The sequence below is a fragment of the Mesocricetus auratus genome, unplaced genomic scaffold, assembly GCF_017639785.1.
Source record: "Mesocricetus auratus isolate SY011 unplaced genomic scaffold, BCM_Maur_2.0 Super-Scaffold_100015, whole genome shotgun sequence".
Taxonomy (NCBI): Eukaryota; Metazoa; Chordata; class Mammalia; order Rodentia; family Cricetidae; genus Mesocricetus; species Mesocricetus auratus.
Window position 1 is genome coordinate 14,108,606 of NW_024429198.1, and position 25,138 is coordinate 14,133,743.

Here is a 25,138-nt window from a genome sequence, read left to right on the forward strand (position 1 = left end):
CAAAATTATATTTTGGTATTGAAAATGAAAATTCAATAATGAAATTAGAGACCAAAGTCATATTTTAGAGATTAAATCATTTTTAACATTGTCGATTTTATTATTTATATATTCCACAGCTTTGTAACACTTGTCTGTATCTGGTGGAGGAAACGTAGAGCACCCTTCATTTACTGATTGTCTTCAATATCTTCATCCTCCCTGTGTTCTTCCTTCTGCGTATTTTCCTCCTCTACATCGTCATTTTTTTTTCACTATCTTTTCTGTGTCGCCGGCACCACCAGAAAGTCTAATGTATCAGGCAAAACCCTGGAGACTTAAATGAAAGACAAGACATCCAACCATTTGTGCTAAGAGAATGCGTGTGTGCATCTGTGTCTCTTTATTGCAAGGAGGGAGCAGCCATATGTAAAGACTTACAGCACAGTGGAGAAACCCCAGGTGTAAGAGTTCATGTTTTCATAATTAGAGGTTGATGCCAGTGGGGCAAGGCAGAGTCTGTAAACCAGGACTAGAAAACAGGATGCACCTGTGGTTATTGGCTGACAAGCAACTCACAGAGAAACCTTGGGGGCTGGGGCCCAACACTTTTCTTTCTTTAAGGTTTAAGGAGCCCCACCTGGGAATGCATGCACTCTTCACTCTTGCACTGAATGCATCCTTTGGATCCCGTTATGAATGCCCTGGGGCTGGGTTTAGAGAACAGTGAGCCCCCGTATGTAGGTTCTAGGATCTCAACTTATGACCTTTGGAAAAGCAATGAATGTTCTAGACCATTCATAACACTTTCCAGCCCCCCATATCTTCTACTAAGTTAACATTTATTTCACTTAAAAAAATGCACCCACCCATTTGAAAGCAGTGTTAATCACATAAGAAATAACTTAAAATAATACATCAAGATACCATCCAAAATCCCTTAAACTTACATTTTCTTTGTTAGCATACAGCTTTGTTGAAAGAAGCAAAAAGTTAATAAGAAACTATCTAAATACACAACAAGGTAACTTTAACTTTTATATTGAAGCTTATGTCTTCCCTGTTCTTATTGCATCTATAGCCCTTACATTCCAGTACTCATTTTTGATACTAAATTCTCTCTTCCCTAGTGCCATCCTTTGAATGGGCACCATTTTAGCCACAGAATAGCAGACAGGATTGGGAAGATGACAGGCATTCAATGGTTTAAAAATGATTGGAAGAATGACAGTTGACAGACTTGTTTAAAATGTCCTTTGTTTGAATAATGCAGTATCTTGTAGAAATGGTACTTTAAAACAGCAAGTACATGGGAGGTAACTAGTTGGAACAGTAATTGTTTAGCCATCATGTGGCTACGGATTCAGCAATGCATAATGAAATGAGAATCATCTCAGTGAACTAATCTATTATGTGGAAACATTAAGGAAAACTGGACATCTACAGCCAAAACATACATAAACTAGCTCCAACTAGGAAGTATTTAGAAGTTGGCTACTTCAATGCTTTTAACGTGCAGTATAGAAAATTATCTACTTCACATCCTGTAGTCTTTCTTGTCAGTTTCTTCTCACTGTATGCGGAGATTTCAGAAGACTGAAATTATTCAGAGATTGTCTGACATCTAGTGGGGACTTACTATATGCTTGCTAATTCATGTTAGGAAATGATAGGGAAATGGAAGAAGAGAGGAGCCTCCACAAGCATTTAAAGCACCTTAAACTGTTGCTCAGGTACAAGGAAGAGGCTGACATTAGTAGTTTCCATGGGAAACAGAAAATACGTATGTAAATGCTAGTACAAAAGATGGTTCAGACAGAAACATTTTATTACAAACATGTACAGATATTTTAAGTATAAGATAGCTTGCTAAACAATACCTATGCTATGACTTAACAAATGACTAAATTACCACCTTAATAATAAGTGCATATAACAGTGACAAAATTAATCAGGAAATGGGAGGTTTTGGAGTGAATGGAAACTACATTTATATATAAGATATTAAATGCAATTCTTCTTTGTTAAGAAGCAAAGCCAAAGAGAATTCACCATGCACAGACAATTCCTGAGGAGAAGGGTGTGAAGAAATGCATGATTCTCCTGGAACAGCTGAGAGTATATATAACAAGACCGATACAAGTTTTCACATTAGAATATGCTGCATGTTATTTTAAATGAAAATCATTTTTACAACTATAATTGAATTTCAATTCCCTTCAAAACCTTGTAAATGAACTTAACTACTTTTGTTTTTTACAATACATACCTTTTTTGTGTTTGTGTTTTAGAAATATCTGTACTCTCTAACTGGAGGAAACTAGAAAGTAATACTCAGAACTGGTGAATGGCTATGTAATTTCAGATTAAGTCCAAGAATATCACTGGGCAAGTCTTGCTTCTGAGGGATTTCTATACTTTCTTGTTTTTAATTTTTGAGAATTTCATGCATGCATATATTGAAATATGGGCATATCTACATCCATCCCTTCAATTGTCTCTGAACTCACCCTCTATGTCTCGCACCCTCTATGCATTCTCCCTCTCTCTTTCTTTTACTTAAATAAAGATTTATTTATATTCATTATGTATACAGTGTTCTGCCTGCATGTATGCCCACAGACCAGAAGAGGCACCAGATCTCATTACAGATGGCTCAGAGCCACCATGTGGTTGCTGGGAATTGAACTCAGGACGTTTGGAAGAACAGCCAGTGCTCTTAACCTCTGAGCCATCTCTCCAGCCCATCCCTCTCTCTTTCTATTTCTTTAATTACCCACTGAGTCCAGTTAGTTATGCCTGTTTATGTATGCATGCAAAGGTTTTGACTGGAACATGGGCAATCTATCAGGAGAAACTACAGAAGAAAACTGAAACTTTCCCCCAGGATCCACCGACTGCCAGAAACTTGTCAGCTAGAGCTGGGAGCTCCTGAGCACCTCCAACCCACTATCCCATTCTGAAGAGTGGCATGTTCTTAAGAATGTCTTGTGCAGGCATCCAAGTGACTTTCGTATGGCAATTCTGCAGTACTGTGCCTGAATCTCTGACTCTTCATCTTTTTACTTCTTTATCAATGTTCGCCTAACTTTCATGGCTCGCATTTGTGACATCCCATTGGGGACAAGCACAGACTAGTTTTTAAATGAAAGTCATTGGGTACACAACTTCTTTTTAAAAATTTCCATGTCAACATTATTCAAAAACAGTATTCAGTAGAAGAATACTCAATAAATACAGCTAGGTACATTTTTATTGTTCAGATGTTTTATTTTTCTAATCTTTGACCATCCATTATTTGTCTTGGAAACATATGCAGATGTGAACACAGGTAATAAGAGTACTCTAACAGTGAGGGGAATCTATGGTGGATATTTGCATGCTTCTGAAAGGTGATGAAATTTTGGAGATGGGATTCCATGTCACACAGGAATAAGAAAGCATAGAGTATTAGATATAAAAATATAAATCAGATTTAATGGGGAATTGATTTCTCTTCATACTAAAACACAAATTCTTGTTCTTTATAGTTTGATGAAAGCATAAGTTTCCAAATTTGCCATCATTAAATTTTAATGATTAGAATTTATATCAACTTGACAGTTATAATGTTTAAATTCTCAAAATGTCAGATCACCGTATCAAAATAAAATTGGATAGCCGCTTAGTTTTTTTGCATAAAAGAAACAGATGGAAGGAACACATGGATGAGATGCCAAGAAAAACATTATAATGTTTATCTTTTGTAAAATGAGCAAATAAAATTTTAATAAAAAGATTATTTTTGTTACTGTAACAAATAAGAGTTATATTCTTTTCTTTCAGTCATTTATTTATTTATTGTAACGCTTTCAATTACTAATACATATTGATGTATTACAAAATACCTATCTAATCACAAAATGACATAAGAATTATATACATTTTAGCCAGGCCTTGGTGGAGCATGCCTTTAATCCCAGCACTCTGGAGGCAGAGACAGGTGGATCTCTGTGAATTCGAGGCCAGCCTGGTTTACAGGTTGAGTTCCAGTTCCAGGACAGATTCCAAAGCAATACAGAGAAACCCTGTCTCTAAAAACAAAAAAAAATGAATTATATACATTTTAAAGTTCATACTGAGATATATCAGACAAAAAGCAATATCACTGAGTCTACACACAATATTAAATAAGACAATTCCCGGAAGCAATCAATAGTTTTGTTTCATCATCAATCTGATATTTAAAGAGATAAATTTATCTGTCACAATATTTTATGGCCCTGACCAACTATATCTATAGTATACACACTAATAAAATGAGATGACTGTGCTTCATTTAGAACAATAAATTTCTGCTTAATTTTAGGAACCAGGTACTTCATGTGCAGTTAAGTAAACCTGTATCAGCTGTGGCTCACTGTCAAGCATGACAACATTAACACAGTTTATACCTTACAAACATGGTTGTGTTCTGTGAAAACCACAGAATCTGGCTTCACAAAGAACATATAGTTTATCTAAAACTTGAAAGAGAAGTTGGGTGTTATGAATAGATAAATGTGGAAAGATATTTTAAGCAGCAGAGATGACACTTGAAAAGGAAGGAAGCTAGAAATCGATTTTTTTATTTCATCAAAGAGTTTTACTTAAAGAATGAGCATGTTGATCTTTTCCTAAAGTCCTGTAGGATTAAAGCTAAATCAATTCAATATATACTTTATTCTCCATCATTGCTCTTCTTCAGGATCCTTCCAACAGAAACTTTGTTTTAAAGTTAACTGTAGCACGAAAAAATATATTCTGTTTTCAGACTTTATACAGGCATGCCTCTCAGGAGGTCTCTGTTCTCCTTGTCCTCTAGAAGATGATGCCGCATGTGTTACCCAACCCTTAATATATAACACTTGAATACCACTTACATTTCCCCTGAGTTAGGACCATTGCACATGTTATGATGGAATCAAGACACACCTTGCTCCCAATAACCCTGTTGTGATATGTCAACTTGAAAGCCTTATCGTGCTTAAATGTTTGGTTCAACCTTAGAAGCCTTAGATGTGTTGTCTGGATGTCTTTCTTTGAAGGGAAGAATGAAGGCGAGCAGGAAGGGCAGAACTGTCTTACAAGTCTGTTGAATTATACAAAAGAAAAAGAACACACCACTTATAGCTCTTACCGTGGTGCAAGACACTAAATATATTGAGTGAGCTAAAGTTTCTGTTCTTACTAATATTATTCTACTTCTTTATTGTGTGGGCTGCATCAGAAGGTATTCTGGAATGCAGTACCTCCTTTCTAAATTGATTCTCCACACAGCTGCATGAATGATCATTGTAGAAGCTAAGGATAATTGCAAAGAAATGAGGAAATTTAGGTAAATTTAAGCAGTCCCTCATCCCATAATTAAAAACTGAATCAATGCATAATATTCCTATAAATTAAAGATGCATATCTGTAGCTTTGAAAATCTATGTGTCTGAATACATGACTAAAGCCAGTGTCTGTCAAAAATTATTCCATGTTATAGTTATTACAGCACAATAATAAGGTATAAGCAAAACATGCCTCATTTCCTTACCCACAAACTCAATAAAAGTTTTGCATTTAGCTTTTAAAATCATTTGATAGCTATGATGTGTTCTTTTTTTTCAGCACTTTTCTGTTATCAATATTCGATTAATGGTAGCTCAGTATTTACTTGAATAACCCACACCCTTTCTTGCCTCTGGGTTTTCTCGTTTGCATGCACATTTCTGTTTGGAGCATATGTGAAACGTTGGAAACATTGTAACCTCCTGCTCAAAGCCAGGTTTGTATGATAAAGATTCTTCACCAGCTAATCCTTGTCACTACACAGTCCATGACTATCACAGTGTGAATTATATTCTGAACTGGTCACTTTCGTCAATTACTCAAGAATCAGGATGAAATAAAGAGAAAACATAGACATATCCTATTTGCCTTTTACTCAAATACTTAGTTGGATGTGTGACACATAAAGTGAGTATTTAACAGATGAATGCTTGAAATAAGTAATAGAAAGCAAATGGTAAAAACAGTTTTTTAATTATTAGCAAAATTGTGATTAAAGTATAAATTTAACTTATTATTATTCATGATATCAGGTAAGAATATATAAAATGAGGACTAAGTTAAGATAAATGACATTTAATGTAGTATCTGCATTGTATTAATTATAGCCCCAAAGGGCTTTATATTTTCCTAAAAAAGAATAAAAGCCTGTATCATATAATAAATTCAATTGATAACTCAGAAACTTTGAAATTCAACATATAATTATACAAACTTCTACTTTGATTTATATTATGACCCAAGAGTCATGAGAAGAAAAATAAAAATTTCTAACTGCAGGCAAAAATACGTATTCTACTAATTACCACAACTCAAATAAGTATGAAATAGTAATAAATATTGCATAGTCCTAATTATTCAAGTATATGGGAAATATATTTCTGCAAATAATGACTTTATAGCAATCATAAAATAAGGTATAAATTACAATATAGGTAGTTGACAATCAGAATATCAACATGTAAAATTTCAAAGTTTTCAAAAACATGATTTAGTTTTATATTTAATTATGTGCGTGTCTGTGTGTGGGTATGTGGGACAATCATACTTTATTTTTAAATGTAACTCCATGCAGTCAGGATATATAAAATAAATCTTTATGTCATTCTTATGATTAAAAATCCTGCAAAATTAAAAACTTAAGTTAAATAATTCCAGCCACACTGAACCTCATAGAAGAGAAAGTGGGAGGTACACTTCAACAAACTGGTACAAGAAACTGCTTCCTAAACATAAAACCAGGAGCACAGACACTGAAGTCAATTATTAATTCGTGGGGCCTCCTGAAACTGACAAGCTTCTGCAAGGCAAAGGACATCGTCAACAAGACAAAAAGGCAGCCCACAGAATGGGAAAAGAGATTCACTAACCCCATATCTGACAAAGGGCTGATCTCTAAAATTTTCAAAGAACTGAAGAAGCAAATCTCCAAAACACCAAAGGATCCAATTAAAAAGTGGGCTACAGAACTAAATAGAGAATTCTCAATAGAGGAGTCTAAAATGGCTGAGAGGAACTTAAGAAAGTACTCAATATCCATAACAATCAGGGAAATGCAAATCAAAACAACTCTGAGATACCATCTTTCTCCTATCAGAATGGCTAAAATCAAAAACACCTATGACAGGTTATGCTGGATGGGTTGTGGAGAAAGGGGAATACTCATTCAATGCTGGTAGGAGTGCCAATTCATACAGTCACTTTGGAAATCAGTATGGAGATTCCTCAGGAAAATTGGAATCAGCCTACCACAAGACCCAGCAATTCCACTCTTAGGCATATATCCAAAAGATGCACATTCATATAGCAAGGATGTCTGCTCCACTGTGTTCATTGCAGCATTATTTGCAATCGCCAGAAAACTGAAGCAACCTAGATGTCCCTCAGCTGAAGAGTGGATAGAGAAAACTTGGTACATTTACACTCAAACACTATTCAGCAGAAATAAAAAACCATGGAATATTGAAATTTGCAGGCAAATGGATGGCACTAGAAGAAAACATCCTGAGTGAGGTAACCCAGTCACAAAAAGAAGAACGTGGTATGTACTCACTCATATATGGATTTAAGACATAGATCAGGGGAGTGACAGCCTACAATCCCACCTCCAGAGAGTCTGGGAAACAGAACCTTCAATCAATGACTCATGGAAGCAGAGGCAGACACCCACAGGTAAACACTGAGCTGAACTCAAGGAACCCAGTGACAGAGAGGGAGGACTGATGAACATAGGGGTCAAGACTGGGTTTGTTTAACCCACAGAATCATCTGGCCTGAACAAGTGGGAGCTCTTGAACCCCAGACTGATGGCTAGGAAACCAGCATGGGACTGATCAATACCCCCTGAATGTGGGTGTCAGTGAGGAGGCCTAGGCAATCTATGGGGCCTTGGGTAGAAGATCAATATTTATTCCTGGAATATAAAAGGACTTTGGGTGCCCATCACAAAATGAGAGATGCTCTCTCAGCCTGGACTCTTGGGGAAGGGCCTAGGCCCTGCCCTGGATGAAATGCCAGACTATGGATACACCTCTTTGAGGGTCTCACCCACCCTGGGGAAAGGGGTGGGCATTGGGGGATGGGGATGGAGGGATTGGTGGGAGGGCATGGGAGGAGGGGAGGGAGAGGGACCTTGTTTTTGATTTAAATAAAAAATACATTAGAAAAAATTTAAGTTACTTCTAATACTATTTTAAGTCAATCAAAATACTTTTGCTGAGAGTTTGAGGACTTCATTATTCAGGTTGAATATATATTTACAATTGTTCAGATAAAATCAAATATCTTTCTAAATTTTTTATTAGTGTACAAACATTCACTTGCATAAATTTTGTTGACATTAAGGCTTTATTATACTAAAAACAGAAAAATTAGAGATGTAAGGGGAGTGCATGACAATTAAGGAGAAAGAAATATTGACACCAAAGCTGATCTCCTCAGCTTTCCGAATGTGGCAAGGACTTTCCTCCCGGATCATTCAAACTACATACTGTAGAATACTAACACAGTTTTCAAAGTACTGTATGAAATAACTTTAGGTTATACCTTGCTTTCACTAAAAAAGCAGCAATCTTGTCACTGTAGAAATGTATAACCTCATATTGTGCAAAGCCTGACATTTTGAAGTAATCAAGGGATATTTTAAATTAAATGTTGAAGGAGAAATAAGCACTAAAGAAAAAGATATCAGAGGTGAAAGAGAAGGAAAAAAATCAATCTTTGTGGTATTATTTTTAATTATGGTTTCTAAGTTAATGAGTACATATATTTTCCATTTTGCCTTTGCTTTATTGAAGTTCTTTGGTTATGTCTCTAGGTAGAGGTCACTCCAAGCATCTCAACTGTGTTTCATAAACAAACTTAAAATCAACTTAATACACCATATCTTTGAGCTGTTAATATCACATAAACTCATACCAAGTAGATGCTATATTTAGTTATTTCACTAATAAATAAGTCAAGCAACCTAAAACTATGTCATTTCTTATTTTGAGAAACTAGAAATCAAAATATCGCACTTCAACTCTCCTGATAAGTCAACAGAGCAGAATAATCAGGCAAAGAAGTATCAATTTGGCAGTCAAAGAGACAAATAAACAAGCACAAATAGCCAGTGGAATTTATTAACATGCTGAATTTTTATTAAAGGTCAGAAATATTTTGGCTAAATGTTAAAATAAATGAAATGCCACTACTCTTCCATTAGAATCAAATAACTTATACAAGGAAATATTTTATTTTTTTCTTATTTTAACATCAGTTTTAAAAAAGTAAGCCCTACAGAAAGTTCTGGAAGGAAAACTCCAACTCAAGGAAGTTAACTACAACCAGAAAAACATAAGAATTAGATAATCCAACTTTACCAACAGCCAAAAGAAAAAAGGGTGGAATTCCACACATAATTCCAACAACAACAACCATTCCAAATCAGAGAAGAATGAGCAATCAATGGTCATTAATATCCATCAATATTAATGGCCTTAACTCACCGATAAAAAGACACAGGCTAAAAGAATGGATTCAAAGACAGAACCCATCCTTCTGCTGCATACAAGAAACACAACTCACCCTCAAAGACAGACATTACCAAAAGACACAGGCTAACAGAATGGATTCGAAGACAGAACGACAGAACCCATCCTTCTGCTGCATATAAGAAACACAACTCACCCTCAAAGACAGACATTACTTGAGAGTTAAACGTTGGGAAAATTTTTCCATTCAAATTGATTCAAGAAACAAGCAGGGGTAGCAATCCTAATATCTAACAAATTAGACTTTAAAATAAAATCAATCAAAAGAGATGAAGGAGGTCATTACATACACATCTCAGAAGAAATTAACCAAGACGAAGTTTCAATTCTGAACATCTATGCCCCAAATACAAAGGCATACACATTCGTAAAAGAAACATTATTAAAAATTAAATCACATATAAAGCCCCACAAACTTATAGTGGGAGATTTCAACACCGCACTCTCACCACTAGACAGGAATACCAGACAGAAACACAACAAAGAAGCAAAGGGTCTAATAGAAGTAATGACCCAATTGGGATTAATAGATATCTGTAGAATATTCCATCCACATAAAAAAGAATATACCTTCTTCTCATAACCACAAGGAACCTTCTCAAAAATCGACCACATACTTGGCAACATATCAAACCTCAGCAGCTACAAAAAAATTGGAATAACTCCATGCATCTTATAAGACCACCATGCCTTAAAATTAGAATTCAACAACAACACAAACTGCAGAAACCCTAAAAACTCATGGAAATTGAATAATGCACAACTGCATCATTCCTGGGTCGAAGAAGAAATAAAAAAAAGAAATTAAAGACTTCCTAGAATTCAATGAGAATGAAGACACAACATACACAAACCTGTGGGACACTTTGAATGCAGTGCTAGGGAAAATTCCATAGCACTAAGTACCCAATGAAGAAACTGGAGAATAGTTATTCTAGAGAATTAACAGCACAGCTGAAAGCTCTAGAACACAAAGAAGCAAACTCCCCCAGGAGGAGTAGATGCCAGGAAATAATCAAATTGAGGGCTGAAATCATTAAAGTAGAAACCAGGAAAACAATACAAAGAATCAATGCAATGAAGAGTTGGATCTTTGAGAAAATCAACAAGATAGACAAACCTTTGTCCAAACTTACCAAACAGAAGAGTGTGAAAATGCAAATTAACAAACTAAGAAAGGAAAAGGGAGACAGAAAAACAGACTCTGAGGAAATTCAGAGAATCATCAGGTCATACTTTGAAAACCCGTACTCCACAAAATTAGAAAATTTAAAGGAAATTGACGACTTCCTGGATAGCTATTACTTTCCAAAATTAAATCAAGAACAGATAAGCAATTTAAATAGACCTATAACCCCTATGGCAATAGAATCAGTCATCAAAAGCCTCCCCCCCAAAAAAAAACCAGGTCCAGATGGCCTCAGTACAGAATTCTACCAGAAATTCAAAGAACAGCTTATGCCAAATCTTCTCAAAGTATTCCACACAATAGAAGCAGAAGGGTCTTTGCCAAACTCTTTCTATGAGGCTTCAATAACCTTGATCCCCAAGCCACACAAAGACATAACTAAGAGAACTTCAGACCAATATCCCTCATGAACATTGATGCAAAAATACTCAATAAAATACTGGCAAATCGGATCCAAGAACACATCAAAAAAATCACTCACCACGAACAAGTAAGTTTCATCCCAGGGATGCAGGGATGGTTCAACATACAAAAATCCATCAATGTAATCCACCATATAAACAAGCTGAAAGACAAAAATCACATGATCATCTCACTAGATGCAGAAAAAGCCTTTGACAAAATCCAACACCCTTTCATGATAAAGGTCTTGTAGAGATCTGGGATAACAGCAACATACATAAACACAATAAAAGCTATATAGAGTAAACCAACAGCCAACATCAAACTAAATGGACAGAAATTCAACACTAAAATCAGGAACAAGACAAGGCTGTCCACTCTCTCCATAACTTTTCAATATTGTATTTGAAATTCTAGCCAGAGCCATAAGACAACAAAAGGAGATCAAGGGGATACAAATTGGAAAGGAAGAGGTCAAACTTTCACTATTTGCAGATGATATGATAGTTTACATAAATGATCCAATGGACTATACCAGGGAACTCTTACAGCTGATTAACAACTTCAGCAAAGTGGCAGGCTACAAGATCACTCAAGTAAATCAGTAGTCCTACTATATACAGATGATAAAAGGGCATATATCCAACAAATGTGCATTCATACAACAAGGATGTCTGTTCCACTATGTTCATAGCAACATTATTTGTAATAGCCACAACTTGGAAGCAACCTAGATGCCCCTCAGCTGAAGAGTGGATAGAGAAAATTTACACAATGGAGTATTATTGAGCAGAAAGAAACAATGGAATCCTGAAATTTGCAGGCAAGTGGATGGCACTAGAAGAAACCATCCTGAGCGAGGTAACACAGAGGTAACAAAAAGAGAAACATGGCATGTACTCTCTCATATATGGATTTTAGACATAGATTTGGGGAATGCCAGCCTACAATCCCACCTCCAGAGAGTCTGGGAAACAGAAACTTCATTAGTGGCTGATGGATGCAGAGGCAAGACTCCCATGGCTAAGAACTGAGCTGAACTCAAGAAATCCAGTGACAGAGAGGGAGGACTGATGACCAAAGACATTAAGACTGACTGGGCTGGTTTAACCCCCAGAAACAGCTGAACTGACAAGGGTAAGCTCTTGATTCCCAGACTGATGCCTGGGATTCCAGAATGGGACTGATCCATACCCTCTGGATGTGGGCGTCAGTGAGGAGGCCTAGGTAATCTATTGAGCCTTGGGTAGTAGATCAGTATTTATCCCGGGTGTACAAATGGACTTTTGGCTCCCATCCAACAATGAGAGATGCACTCTCACCCTGAAGTCTTGGGGAAGGGTCTAGGTCCTGCCCTGGATGAAATGACAGACTATGGACACCCCCATGAAGGGCCTCACCCTCCCTGGGGCAAAGAGGAGATATTGGGGGTGGTTGGTGGGAGGAAATGGGAGAAGGGGAGGGGAAACGGAGAGGAGGGACCTGAATTGACATGTTAAGCAACTTTGTTTATAATTTAAATTTAAAAATAAAATACATAAAAGTAAGCAGGAATTTTTTTTAGTGTTAGCAATGGATGGTAGAAGCGTTGAACAAGAGGAATATTCATTTCATGAGATGCCTGAGAACTCTTGCCTGATTAGGACAATGAATTTTCTTTACTTTAGGTCTGTACTGTTAGACGATAGGAATTACTGCTTGAGATATTTTACACTGTGAGACTTCCAATATACCAAGAGCAGAGTAGCTGTAAATTACAGGAAATCTATTTTGAGACACCATGGGGGAAAGTTACAATAAGACTGATGAAGGTTACATAACACATGTATTTTGGGCAAAGCTACAAATCTATAGTAACTGAAACCAGTAAAAGTAGGTAATGTCTGCTATTGTAAAACAAACAAAAGCTTCTTTGGAATTGGTAAGGGTAAAGTGGTTTTGCACAGTGATGAAACCTGGGATAAATGGGCGTTTCCTTTCTGTAGCATTTATTATAGCTGTCACCTATGTTGTACTGTACATTTTCATCAATGTTTGTGTCTATTTACTTGTAAACTCCATTCTGCTTCTTTAAAAAACATAAAATCCCTTTGGGGAGCAAATGATATAATTTCTGAAGATAATGTGTTTGTCACTAATCCCCATGCAGTAGCTACAAACTATTTCAATGGTAACAGCTGTTTGTAGAAACCGTGATTAATGAGTTGAATAAAAATACACAGTGCAAGTAAATCTCTAAAGATTCCCTACCAAAGCAGAGGGCAAGACCACATTTAAGGAAAGCACAAAACAGGAGATGTCACTCATGCACTTAGGGTATGTCCTATAACTCTGCATCCTTTGTGTTGATTTTTAAACATATTCTATTATGTTTGCCATCAGAAGATACTTCTCCATGATTCTATCTCATTTTTCCTTTATTATTACATATTATACTAAATCATGGGTTTCATACAAGTGTGTCATATGCTTTCACCATATTTACATCCCTTTTGCATTCTTTTTACTTCCCTCTTTTTCCTAATCCCCTTCTTTTCCTAAATAGATATATTTTTACTTTCATCACACACACACACACACGCACACACACACACACACACACAATATACATTGTACAAGTGACAAATATGTAATATTTTTCTCTCAGAGTTTGACTTGCGAATAGCACAATATTTCAAACTGTAACTCCAAGGTATTTTATTGTGATATTTTTATAAACCAAATAACTTTGACAGATAGTAGTGTCTTGTGGGTTGGGGAGCTAAAGTTAATGTTCAAGTCTTGGTCAAAATATGGACAAGTTTCCTGGCAGTGTCTCTCCCAGGTTTGGTGCTCCTCAGATATAGAGAAACACATCATGTGTAAGTTCAATGATGTTTTCCCAAGAACAAAAACAGCTAAGTGGAACCCAGCATAGTTCAGAAATCAGGCTACCTGTTGTTTTGTGAGTAACAAGGTCTTTTATCTTAGCTCATAACCTCTGATATCTGCCAAAATCTGTACAACTGTGGAAGAATAACTTTACAGACTTCCCCTTTATAATGGTGACACTTTCTGATTGTTCTTCCCAAGAGGAATATATATAGAGATTATATTTATGACATTCAAATTCACTAATAGCAGAAGTAATTGCCTTTGGAAGGATACATTGAGTTTCAAATTTTTCCTTTTCAAATAAGAAATTCCATCATCTTAATGAGTAGCTTTTTTAATATAAATGTCACCAGAAGTAAGTCCATGCTAGCTTATAAGCCAGCTATGAATTCTGACATAAGCACCATTCCTCAAGCACAGTTTTTGTAAACTATCTTACTCTATAGCTCAGAAATGCTTTGACTCATAATCTTGCATCAGGACCCTGAGTGCTGGGATTCCATTTTTCTGTCTCTCCATAGCAGTCGGCATTTTTTAAAGGCTAAAACTAAGTAGACTTCTACTTTGTCTTTGATGAGATGATGTATGTCAAGTACTGAATTTCTTACAGATACCAGACTTATTTAAGACTCCTTTTTATTGATGGGAAATCCAAGACCTCTACTGGTTAAGCAATTTGCTCAATAGCAAGAAAAAGCTGTCTTTGGATGGCCTCAGCACCGATGTATACTAATTTCCAAAGGTCTTTTATTCTTGCTACCTCTATTGTTATTGCAACTGTGAAATTAAAGCAATTACAAGTAAAAACCATTGGCTACACAGTGTTTTCAAATTGAAAAAAAAAGGCAAGTCTTAAGATTTAGCTATGGTCAAATTTAACAGGGTAGTATAAAGCATTTTTTGCTTCCAAAGTCCTACTTCAAATTATATTTCAGGCTGGATTTGAATCAAACAACACTTAAAGTTATTAAGTATCAATTATAAGACTGCTGCCTTCTGTGCCTGCTACAGACCCAGTGAAAACGCAGTCACGTTCCGGAAAGTGGGTCTATTTTCTGGATAGCAACTTTCATTTCTTTTGAAGTAAAAATGTCACTTCCCAGTAGTTTTTCAGGATGTGTAACTTTGATGCCTTTTCCATGATATATATTCAGCATTAAGAAAACCTTCCTGTACAAAAATACTCAGAAATACACAATGTGCACCTTAATATCTCATCAAGATTTATTTGCTCTCAATCTCAATCCCCATCTCCATTCTGATTTCCCTGTCAAAGACAGTGGATGTCCTTGCACAATCTATATTCAAAGTCCTATGAGGGGGTAAACAGCAGTTTACAACTTGTACATTAGGTTGAGTGGGACTAAAGGACTGCCCTTTTCTGTGTGTCCTGTTTTCTGATAAATAATGGTCTCAATTGCATTAAAAGTTCATGAGTAACTTCTTTTTGTTTTTCCTTTTTCTTATTTAAATAAGAAAAAGCTTGTTTTACATTTCAATACTAGTTCCCTCTCCTCCCCTCCTCCCCCTCCCCCTGCCAATCCCTTATCCATTCCCCTTTCTCCTACCCAGGGAGGGTGAGACATTCCTTGGGGGATCTTCAAAGTATGTCATATCATTTGGAACAGGGCCTAGGCTGAGAGAGTATCCCTCTATATGCAATGGGCTCCCAAAGTCCATTTGTGTACTAGGGATAAATACGGATCCACTTCCAGAGGCCCCATAGATTAACTAGACTTCCAAACTGACATCCATGTTCAGGGAGTCTGGAACAGTTCTATGTTCCTTTCCTTGCAGTCTGGGTTTCATGAGCTTCCCCTTGTTCAGGTCAGCTGTTCCTGTGAGTTTCTCCAGCCTGGTCTTGACCCCTTTGCTCATCACTCCTCCCTCTACCTCTCCAACTGGATTCAAGGAGTTCAGCTCAGTGTTTAACTGTGGGTGTTTGCTTCTGCTTCCACCAGCTACGGGATGAAAGCTCTAAGATGGCAGCCTCTGAATTATTGCTTAGATTCTTAGTTGGGGTCAACCCTGTAGATCTCTGGACATTTCCTTAGTGCCATATTTCTCTTTAAACTTATAAAGGCTCCCTCTATTATCGTATCTCTTTTCTTGCTCTCCTATATTCTTCCCTGACTCAATCTTCCTGCTCTTTCATATCCTCCTCTTTTCCCTCCTCTTATCCCCTTCTCCTTCTCCTAAATCCCTATCTCCTCTCTCCATGCTCCCAATTAGCTCAGGAGATCTTGTCCTTTTCTCCTTCTCCGGGGGACAATGGACCCTAAGAGGGACATACATGAGTAACTTTGTTGATTTCATAATTAGAGAACAAAATGATTGACTTACAATTTACCATTAATACAATTTATGGTAAAGGTGATTTCTATTATTCTAAATACCACTGGCAGTGATGGCTCATGCTAGAAGGATGTGCAGAATTGGTGTCAGGAAGATCATGAGTTCAAGTCTAGCCTGAATTAAGTAAATAAACTAATGCTACCATATAAAATTATTGACTTATTTTTTACAGTGAATTTAAGGGGAATTCTATAACATAATTTCTAGATCTCACAAAAATAACTTTTGTGAATTTTATACATGCAAACCATACCTTTTGAATAAAACCCACCTTGAGGCCCTCCACTTTAATTTCTCTTATAATCACTACCTCTTTGTCCTCACAGCTCTAGAATTTCTAAACATTTAAACCTGATCATGAACATTTAAGCTTGTGTCTTAATCCTAATATGTCCTTTTTGGTCCTACCAATATAAGTTAAATTTCAGACATTGGATTTGACTTAAATGTACAAGAAGTTCTTTCATTTAAAGTGCATATATCTATCTCTTGCTTCACAGATGCCTGGAGGCAATCGCTCTAAGTGCACAGCCCAATATATCTACATCCATCTGTAGGTCTTCAGTACCACAGTTGTGTATATCACCATTCTCCATGCTTTTAAATGCCCTCAGAGTAAAATATAAGTCTCATGAGACATGTACTTGGCATTAGTCTTGAATCAATTTATTAACCTAACCTTGCAGTCTTTGCCTCTCAAGATTGGATGAAAAAATTACAGCCTACAGTCAAAAATTTAAGACTGGGGCTGGAGTAAGGAAATAATGAGTTCGTGTTATTTGAATGAAAAGTGAAGTTCAGGCCAAAACCAAAGTTATTAGAAGAACTTATTTCTATTATTACTACAATATTCCTTTTGTTTATTACCTTCTCTATTCTTCACAGAGAACCTAATACAATCTCTGTAATTAATATTTCATGTTACAACATAGGATATAACAAAACAAATTCATAATATTCAAATTTTCATAAACCGATATTTTAATATGTGAAATGTTTCTATGAATATTAGAAATCTTCACCTAAACAATACCAGGAATTAATATTTTCCCAGCCTTCAAGAAGTGTTTCTGATTAAGACAATCTTGTCCAAGTAAACTTTCAAGTTCTCTCTCTTTAGGGATATTAAATCAGAAACTTTCATTTGTGTGCAAAAGAACTATAGTTCCTATTCAGATTAGCAATAAAAGAAATAGACAATGTTTAGATTTACTTGCATGTTCATCTTAAAATTAAGTACTATGCATAAAATGTTGGCTAAAAAACTACACAAAATATATTTATGCCTATGTTACTCTTATCTCATGTATTAATGTAGCCAAATATTAATTAATTTTAAATTTGCCAAGTTTACTCTCACAAGTCCCTTCCTTAACATAATTTCACATCATTGAATTTGGTATAAACATACAACACCATGTCTTTCTGGAAATCTGTCCAAATCAAAGTGACTTTCACTGCTGTGTTACATGTTGAGCTATAGTAAAACATGATTAATTGTCAGACTATTTTCAGACCATATGTTGGAACTGTGTATTTCGTAAATATACCAATATTTTAAGTAACATTTTAATTGCTGTAAGACATGATTAATTAAGCTTTTATCTTATAAAACAATTCCACAAACCTGTCTTAGGACTCTGATAAGAATTTACATAAACCCAAATAAATAAACAAACATCAAAATAAATTATCAATTATAGTTGGAACACATATCATTAGCTTAATGGAACGGCAATTAGTATTTTGTTTAGCAGTGTGCTTATAATATCATCCCAATATATCTGTTTTAGATTTTTTTAACTTTAAATGTCATAGCAAGTGATTTTTTTTGCTTTTACATGATTGGTGGGAGGGATTAACACATTTGAGGCAAATTATCTTCAGACATTTCCATGTTTACAAATGCCTTAATAATATACCGAATCAGACTTCATTACACACACATAACTTTTAAAGAGTTTTTATTTATTATGTAACTATGATCTTATTTAAGAAAATCACAGCCAAGTGGTTGTGGCACATGCCTTTAAGGGCATCACACAGGAGGCCTAGGAAACAGATCTCTGAGTTCAAGTTCCAAAACATTCAGGACTACACAAAGAAATGCTGTCTCAAAAACAAAAAAGAAATGCTGTCTCAAACACAAACAAAAAACAAAAAGAAAAATCTTATTACCATTTTACATTTATTACTAACATTTGCATTATGTATGAATAAAAAGGTGTCATTATTGCAGAACAATGCTAAATAATTCAAAGATTTGTTTGATATCACACAGTAGAACATTGAAGTATATAAATCCTTGCATTTATAAATAATGGTAAACAACTTAATCTGTAATGACTGAGAAAGACATTGATTCTCATTAACTGTTACATGAAACAGTAAACAAATTCCAAATGGAATATTCATACAATAAAACAGTAAGTTTGAGCTACATTTCATATGTAAATTTCTGTATGACAAACTGACTTATTGTATATTAGTTTCTTATAAACATGAAAGATTATAATTGATGATCGGTTAAATTATTATCTAATGTAAGTATGACAAGATTTAGGTTTCTGAAAGGCCATGCCTGCAAGAAAACCAGTACAGTGTCTTATTAGCCATCATCAGATAACAAATACAGAAACCCACAGTCAGATATTACACACACACACACACACACACAGGAACCTTGAAACACAGATCTCTAAACAAGATGTCTTCACCAATTTTTCCCCTCAGAGTTCATGGAATCCTGCAGAAGAGGGGACAAAAAGAGTGGGGGAGACAGAGGAGACAGAGAACACCAGAAGAATGAGGACTTCAAAAACAACTGAGCAAAGATCACTGAACTCAAAGGGATGGGAGCAGAGTGCTCATACCTATGTGGACCTACTCCAGGTCTCCTGTGTATCTATACCTTTTAGTTTAGTACTTCTATGGGGCCCCTGAGTGTGTAACAGTGTCTCTGATTCATGTGCCTGCTCTTCGGGTTATTTATTTTTCTGCTTGATTCTTTTGTTCAACTTTAGTAAGATTGTTTTTGTTTTGTCTTACTATGTTTAATTTTGCTATTTTTTATTACCAAGAGAAACCTGTTGTTTTCTAGTGAGAGACAGAGTAGAACTTTATGGGAGAATAGGTATGAAGGAACTGGGAGGAACAGAATGAGGAAGAGGAATTATATTCAGATTATAATGTTTGAGAATAGAATCTTTGTTTAATAAAAAGGGGATAAAGAAAATCTGTATTTGACTGAAATATATTCCAATAAAGTATTAACTCTTAGACCATAAAATAAATGCCTTAGATTTCTAGTTATTGTGTTTAACAATTACTTGAGTTTTGCTGGAAAATAAATATAACCAATTCTAAACTATTATTAGCTCAAATTACATATCAAAAAAACAAGAAATTAATTGAGTATACTACTATAAATATATGTATGATAACATATTGTTTATCATCAAAATTATGTTTGTTGTTTTTTCTTATGTTTTAAATTGTGTTATTATCAGTATGTGCTTGGTGCCCAAGAAGGTTCTGGCATCAAAATTCATACTGAAGTTACCAGAGGTTTTGAACTACCTATAGGATCTAGGAACAAAATCCTGATCCTCTACAAGAACAATAATGACTCCTAAGTTCTAATATATCTCTCAAGCCACAAATAATGAATTATTAATAAAAGTAATTTACAAAGAAAAAAAGGCAAAAAATCAGTGAACTAATATTTCCCACAAAATAATGAAACCTTAAAGATATAAGAAAATAATAAAAAATATTTGATAGAGACACAAAACCAAAAACTATTTTAAAAATATTAAGGTGTATAGGTCTCACATAAAGATTTTGGAAATATTTTTCTTGATGGACATGACAATTCAACAACCAGTTATGAATTTATGTACATCTACCTTCTAAAATGAACATATTTTCTTTGTTTACACTCCTTTTATCTTTTTATTTAAATTAGAAACAATCTTTCTTCACAAGTCAATACCAGCTCCCTCACCTTCCTAACCTCCCACAACTCCCATCCCCACACTCTCAACCAATCCCCACTCTGCTCCCCAGGGAATGTGAGGACAAAGTCTGTCATAACATCCAGGGCAGGGCCTAGGTCCTCCCCCATGTGGCCAGACTGAGAGGGCATCCCTCAATGTGGAATGGGCTCCCAAAGTCCATTTGTATGCCAGGGATAAATAGTGATCTACTACACAAGGCCCTGTATAACTTGCCTAGGCCTCCTCACTGATACCCAAATTTAAAGCACCTGAATCAGTGCCATGCTGGCCTCTCAGCCATCATGCTGGGGTCTAAGAGCTCCCCCTTGTTCAAGTCAGCTGTTTCTGTGGGTTTCTCCAGCCTGGTCTTGACCACTATGCTCATCACTCCTCCCTCTCTGCAACTGGGTTCCAGGAGTTCAGTTCAGTGTTTAGCTGTGGTTGTCTGTCTCTGCATCCATCAGTCACTGGGATAAGGCTCTAGGATAGCATATAAGGTAGTAATCAATCTCATTATCGGAGATGGGCATTTAAGGTAGCCTGTCCACTATTGCTTAGATTGCAAGTAGGTGTCATGCTTGTAGATCTCTAGAAATCTCACTAGTGCCAGAAATCTCCTCAAACCTATAATGGCTCCATCTGTTACGGTATCTCTCATCTTGCTCTCTGTTCTTTCCCTGATTGAAACTTCCTGCTCCCCCATGTTTTTCTCTCTCCTCCTCTTCACTCTCTCTAATTTTCCCTCTCCTCTCCCTCCATGCTCCCAATCTTCTCAGGAGATTCCCATTCTGATTCTCTGGGGTACCATGAATATCTCTCTTAGAGACCTCCCTGTTTTGCAGACTGTCTGACAGTGGGATTGCAGGCTGGCACTCCCTTAATCCATGTCTAAAATCCATATATGAGTGAGGACATAAAAAGGTTTGTCTTTTTGTGACTGGATTACCCTACTCAGAGTGGTTTCTTCTAGTGCCATTCATTCCAGCAAATTTCAAGATTCCAATATTTTTTTCTTCTGAGTAGTAGTCCATTGTGTCAATGCATCACATTTCCTCTATCCACTCTTCAGTATAGGGGCATATAGGTTACTTCCAGGTTCTGGCTATTACAAATGAGGCTGTTATGAACACAGTGGAAAAGCCATTCTTGCTGTATGAATGTGTGTAATTTGGGTATATGCCTAAGAGTGGACTTGCTGAATCTTGTGTTAGACTAATTCCCATTTTCCTGAGGAATCTCTATACTGATTTCCAAAGTGGCTGCATGAGTTGGCACTCCCACCAGCAGTGGATGAGTGTTCCCCTTTCTCCGCATAATCTCTAGCATAAACAGACATTGGTGTTTATGAATTTAGCCATTCTGACAGGAGTAATATAGTATCTCAGAGTTGTTTTGATTTGCATTTCCCAGATGGCTAAGGATGTTGAGCACTTTCTCAAGTGTCTATCAGCCATGTTAGACTCCTCTATTGAGAATTCTCTATTTAGTTCTGCACCCCATTTTAATTGGATCTTTTGGTGTTTTGGAGACTTGCTTCTTGAGTTCTTTGTAAATTTTGGAGATCAGCTCTCTGTCAGATGTGGGGTTAGTGAATATCTTTTCCCATTCTGTGAGCTGACTCTTTGTCTTGACTGTGTCCTATGCCTTACAGAAGCTTCTCAGGTTCAGAAGATCCCATGCATTAATTGTAGACTTCAGTGCCTGTGCTACTGGTGTTATGTTCAGGAAGCAGTCTCCTGTAACAATTCATTCAATGGTACCTTTCACTTTCTCTTCTAAGAGGTTCAGTGTGGCTGGATTTATGTTGAGGTCTTTGATCCATTTGGATTTAAGTTTGTGCATAGTGATACACATGGATCTATCTGTATTCTTCTACATGTCCGCATCCAATTATACCAGCACCATTTGCTGAAGATGCCTTCTTTTTTCCATTGTATAATTTTAGCTTCTTTGCCAAAATTCAGGTGTTCATAGGTGTGCACAGTTAATATCAGGTTGTTCAGTTTGATTCCATTTGTCTACCTGTCTATTTTTTGCCCTACCAAGCTGTTTTGAGGACTACAGTTCTACAATAGGTTTTTTTAAATCTGTTTGATATATGTCTGTATTTGGTTTGCAAGTATTTTTTTTACCTTTACGTTCTTTTATTTTCTTTTATTTTCCAGTTTAAATTTAGATAAGAAACAAGGTTGCTTCACAAGTCAGTTCCAGGTCCCTCTCCCTTTCCCTCCCTTCCCCCATGCCCTCCCCCTAAACCCCCCCCATTATCCCCTCATTCCCCCAGGGAGGGTGAGGCCCTCCGTGGGGGTGTCCATAGTCTGTCATTTCATATAGGGCGGGGCCTAGACCCTTCCCCAAGAGTTCAGGGTGAGAGTGCACCTCACATTGTTCTATGGGAGTCCAAAGTCCGTGTGTATACTCGGGATGGGTACTGATCTGCTGCCCAAGGCTCAATAGATTCCCTAGGCCTCCTCACTGACACCCAGATTCAGGGGGTCTTGATCAGTCCCATCCTGGATTCCCAGGCTGATGCCTGGGATTCAAGAGTTAACCTTTGTCTGGTCAGCTGTTTCTGGGGGTTAAACCAGCCCAGTCTTAATCCCTTTGATCATCAGTCCTCCCTCTCTGTTACTGGCTTTCTTGAGTTCAGCTCAGTACTTAACCAAGGGAGTCTGCCTCTTCTTCGATCAGCCACTAAATGAAGTTTCTGTTTCCCAGACTCTCTGGCCATAGGATTGTAGGCTGGCACTCCCCAGATCTATGTCTAAAATCCATATATGAGAGAGTACATTCCATGTTTCTCTTTTTGTGACTGGGTTACCTCACTCAGGATGGTTTCTTCTAGTGTCATCCATTTGCCTGCGAATCTCATGATTCCATTATTTTTTTCTGCTGAATAGTACTCCATTGTGTAGATGTACCACATTTTCTCTATCCACTCTTTGGTTGAGGGACATCTAGGTTGCTTCCAAGTTCTGGCTATTACAAATAAAGCTGCTATGAACATAGTGGAACAGACATCTGTGTTGTATGAATGGGCATCCTTTGGATATATGCCTAAGAGTGGAGTTGCTGGATCTTGTGGTATGTTTATTCCCATTTTTCTGAGGAATGTCCATACCGATTTCCAAAGTGGTAGTACAAGTTGGCACTCCCACCAGCAATGGAGGAGTGTCCCCCTTTCACCACATCCTCTCCAGCATAAATTGTCCTTGGTGTTTTTGATTTTAGCCATTCTGACAGGAGTGAGATGGTATCTCAGAGTTGTTTTGATTGGCATTTCCTGGATGGCTAAGGATGTTGAGCACTTTCTCAATTGCCTCTCAGCCATTTTAGATTCCTCTATTGAAAACTCTCTATTTAGTTCTGCAGCCCACTTTTTAATTGGGTCCTTTGATGTTTTGGAGACTTGCTTCTTGAGTTCTTTGTAAATTTTGGAGATCAACCCTCTGTCAGATGTGGGATTAATATACGCAAATTAACAAAATTAGAAATGAAAAGGGAGACACAACAAGAGACTCTGAGGAAATCCAGAGAATCATTAGGTCATACTTTGAAAACCTGTACTCTACAAAATTCAAAAATTTAAAGGAAATGGATGACTTCCTGGATAGCTATCACTTGCCAAAACTAAATCAAGAACAGATAAGCAATTTAAATAGACCTATAACCCCTATGGAAATAGAAGCAGTCATCAAAAGTCTCCCAACCAAAAAAAGTCCAGGTCCAGATGGCCTCAGTGCAGAATTCTACCAGAAATTCAAAGAACAGCTTATACCAATTCTTCTCAAAATGTTCCATACAATAGAAGCAGAAGGGTCATTGCCAAACTCTTTCTATGAGGCTTCAATAACCTTGATCCCCAAGCCACACAAAGATACAACCAAGAAAGAGAACTTCAGACCAATATCCCTCATGAACATTGATGCAAAAATACTCAATAAAATACTGGCAAATCGGATCCAAGAACACATCAAAACAATCATTCACCACGATCAAGTAGGTTTCATCCCAGGGATGCAGGGATGGTTCAACATACGAAAATCCATCAACGTAATCCACCATATAAACAAGCTGAAAAACAAAAATCACATGATCATCTCACTAGATGCTAAAAAAGCCTTTGACAAAATCCAACACCCCTTCATGATAAAGGTCTTGGAGAGATCTGGGATAACAGGGACATACTTAAACATAATAAAAGCTATATAGAGTAAACCAACAGCCAACATCAAACTAAATGGACAGAAACTCAACGCAATTCCTCTAAAATCAGGAACAAAACAAGGCTGTCCACTCTCTCCATACCTTTTCAACATGGTACTTGAAGTTCTAGCTATTGCCATAGCACAACAAAGAGGGATCAAGGGGATACAAATTGGGAAGGAAGAGGTCAAACTTTCACTGTTTGCAGACGATATGATAGTTTACATCAATGACCCAAAGAACTCTACCAGGGAACTCTTACAGCTGATTAACACCTTCAGCAAAGTGGCAGGCTACAAGATCAACTCAAGAAAATCAGTAGCCCTACTATATACAGATGATAAAAGGGCTGAAAAAGAAATCAGAGAAACATCACCCTTTACAATTGCCACAAACAACATAAAATAACTTGGGGTAACGCTAACCAAACAAGTGAAAGACCTGTATCGTAAGAACTTTGAATCTTTAAAGAAAGAAATTAAAGTAGCCCTCAGAAAATGGAAAGATCTCCTATGCTCTTGGATAGG

The 25,138-nt window shown here is 36.6% G+C and overlaps 1 long non-coding RNA gene across 1 annotated transcript in view; it reads right to left on the minus strand.

Moving 5' to 3' along the window:
- Window positions 1–253: 253 nt before the first annotated feature.
- LOC121144323 overlaps window positions 254–25,138 on the minus strand; it is a 48,591-nt gene continuing 23,706 nt past the window's right edge. The window contains exon 2 of the long non-coding RNA XR_005881658.1: window positions 254–316. This is a non-coding gene — a long non-coding RNA (uncharacterized LOC121144323). The remainder of the gene's footprint in view (window positions 317–25,138) is intronic.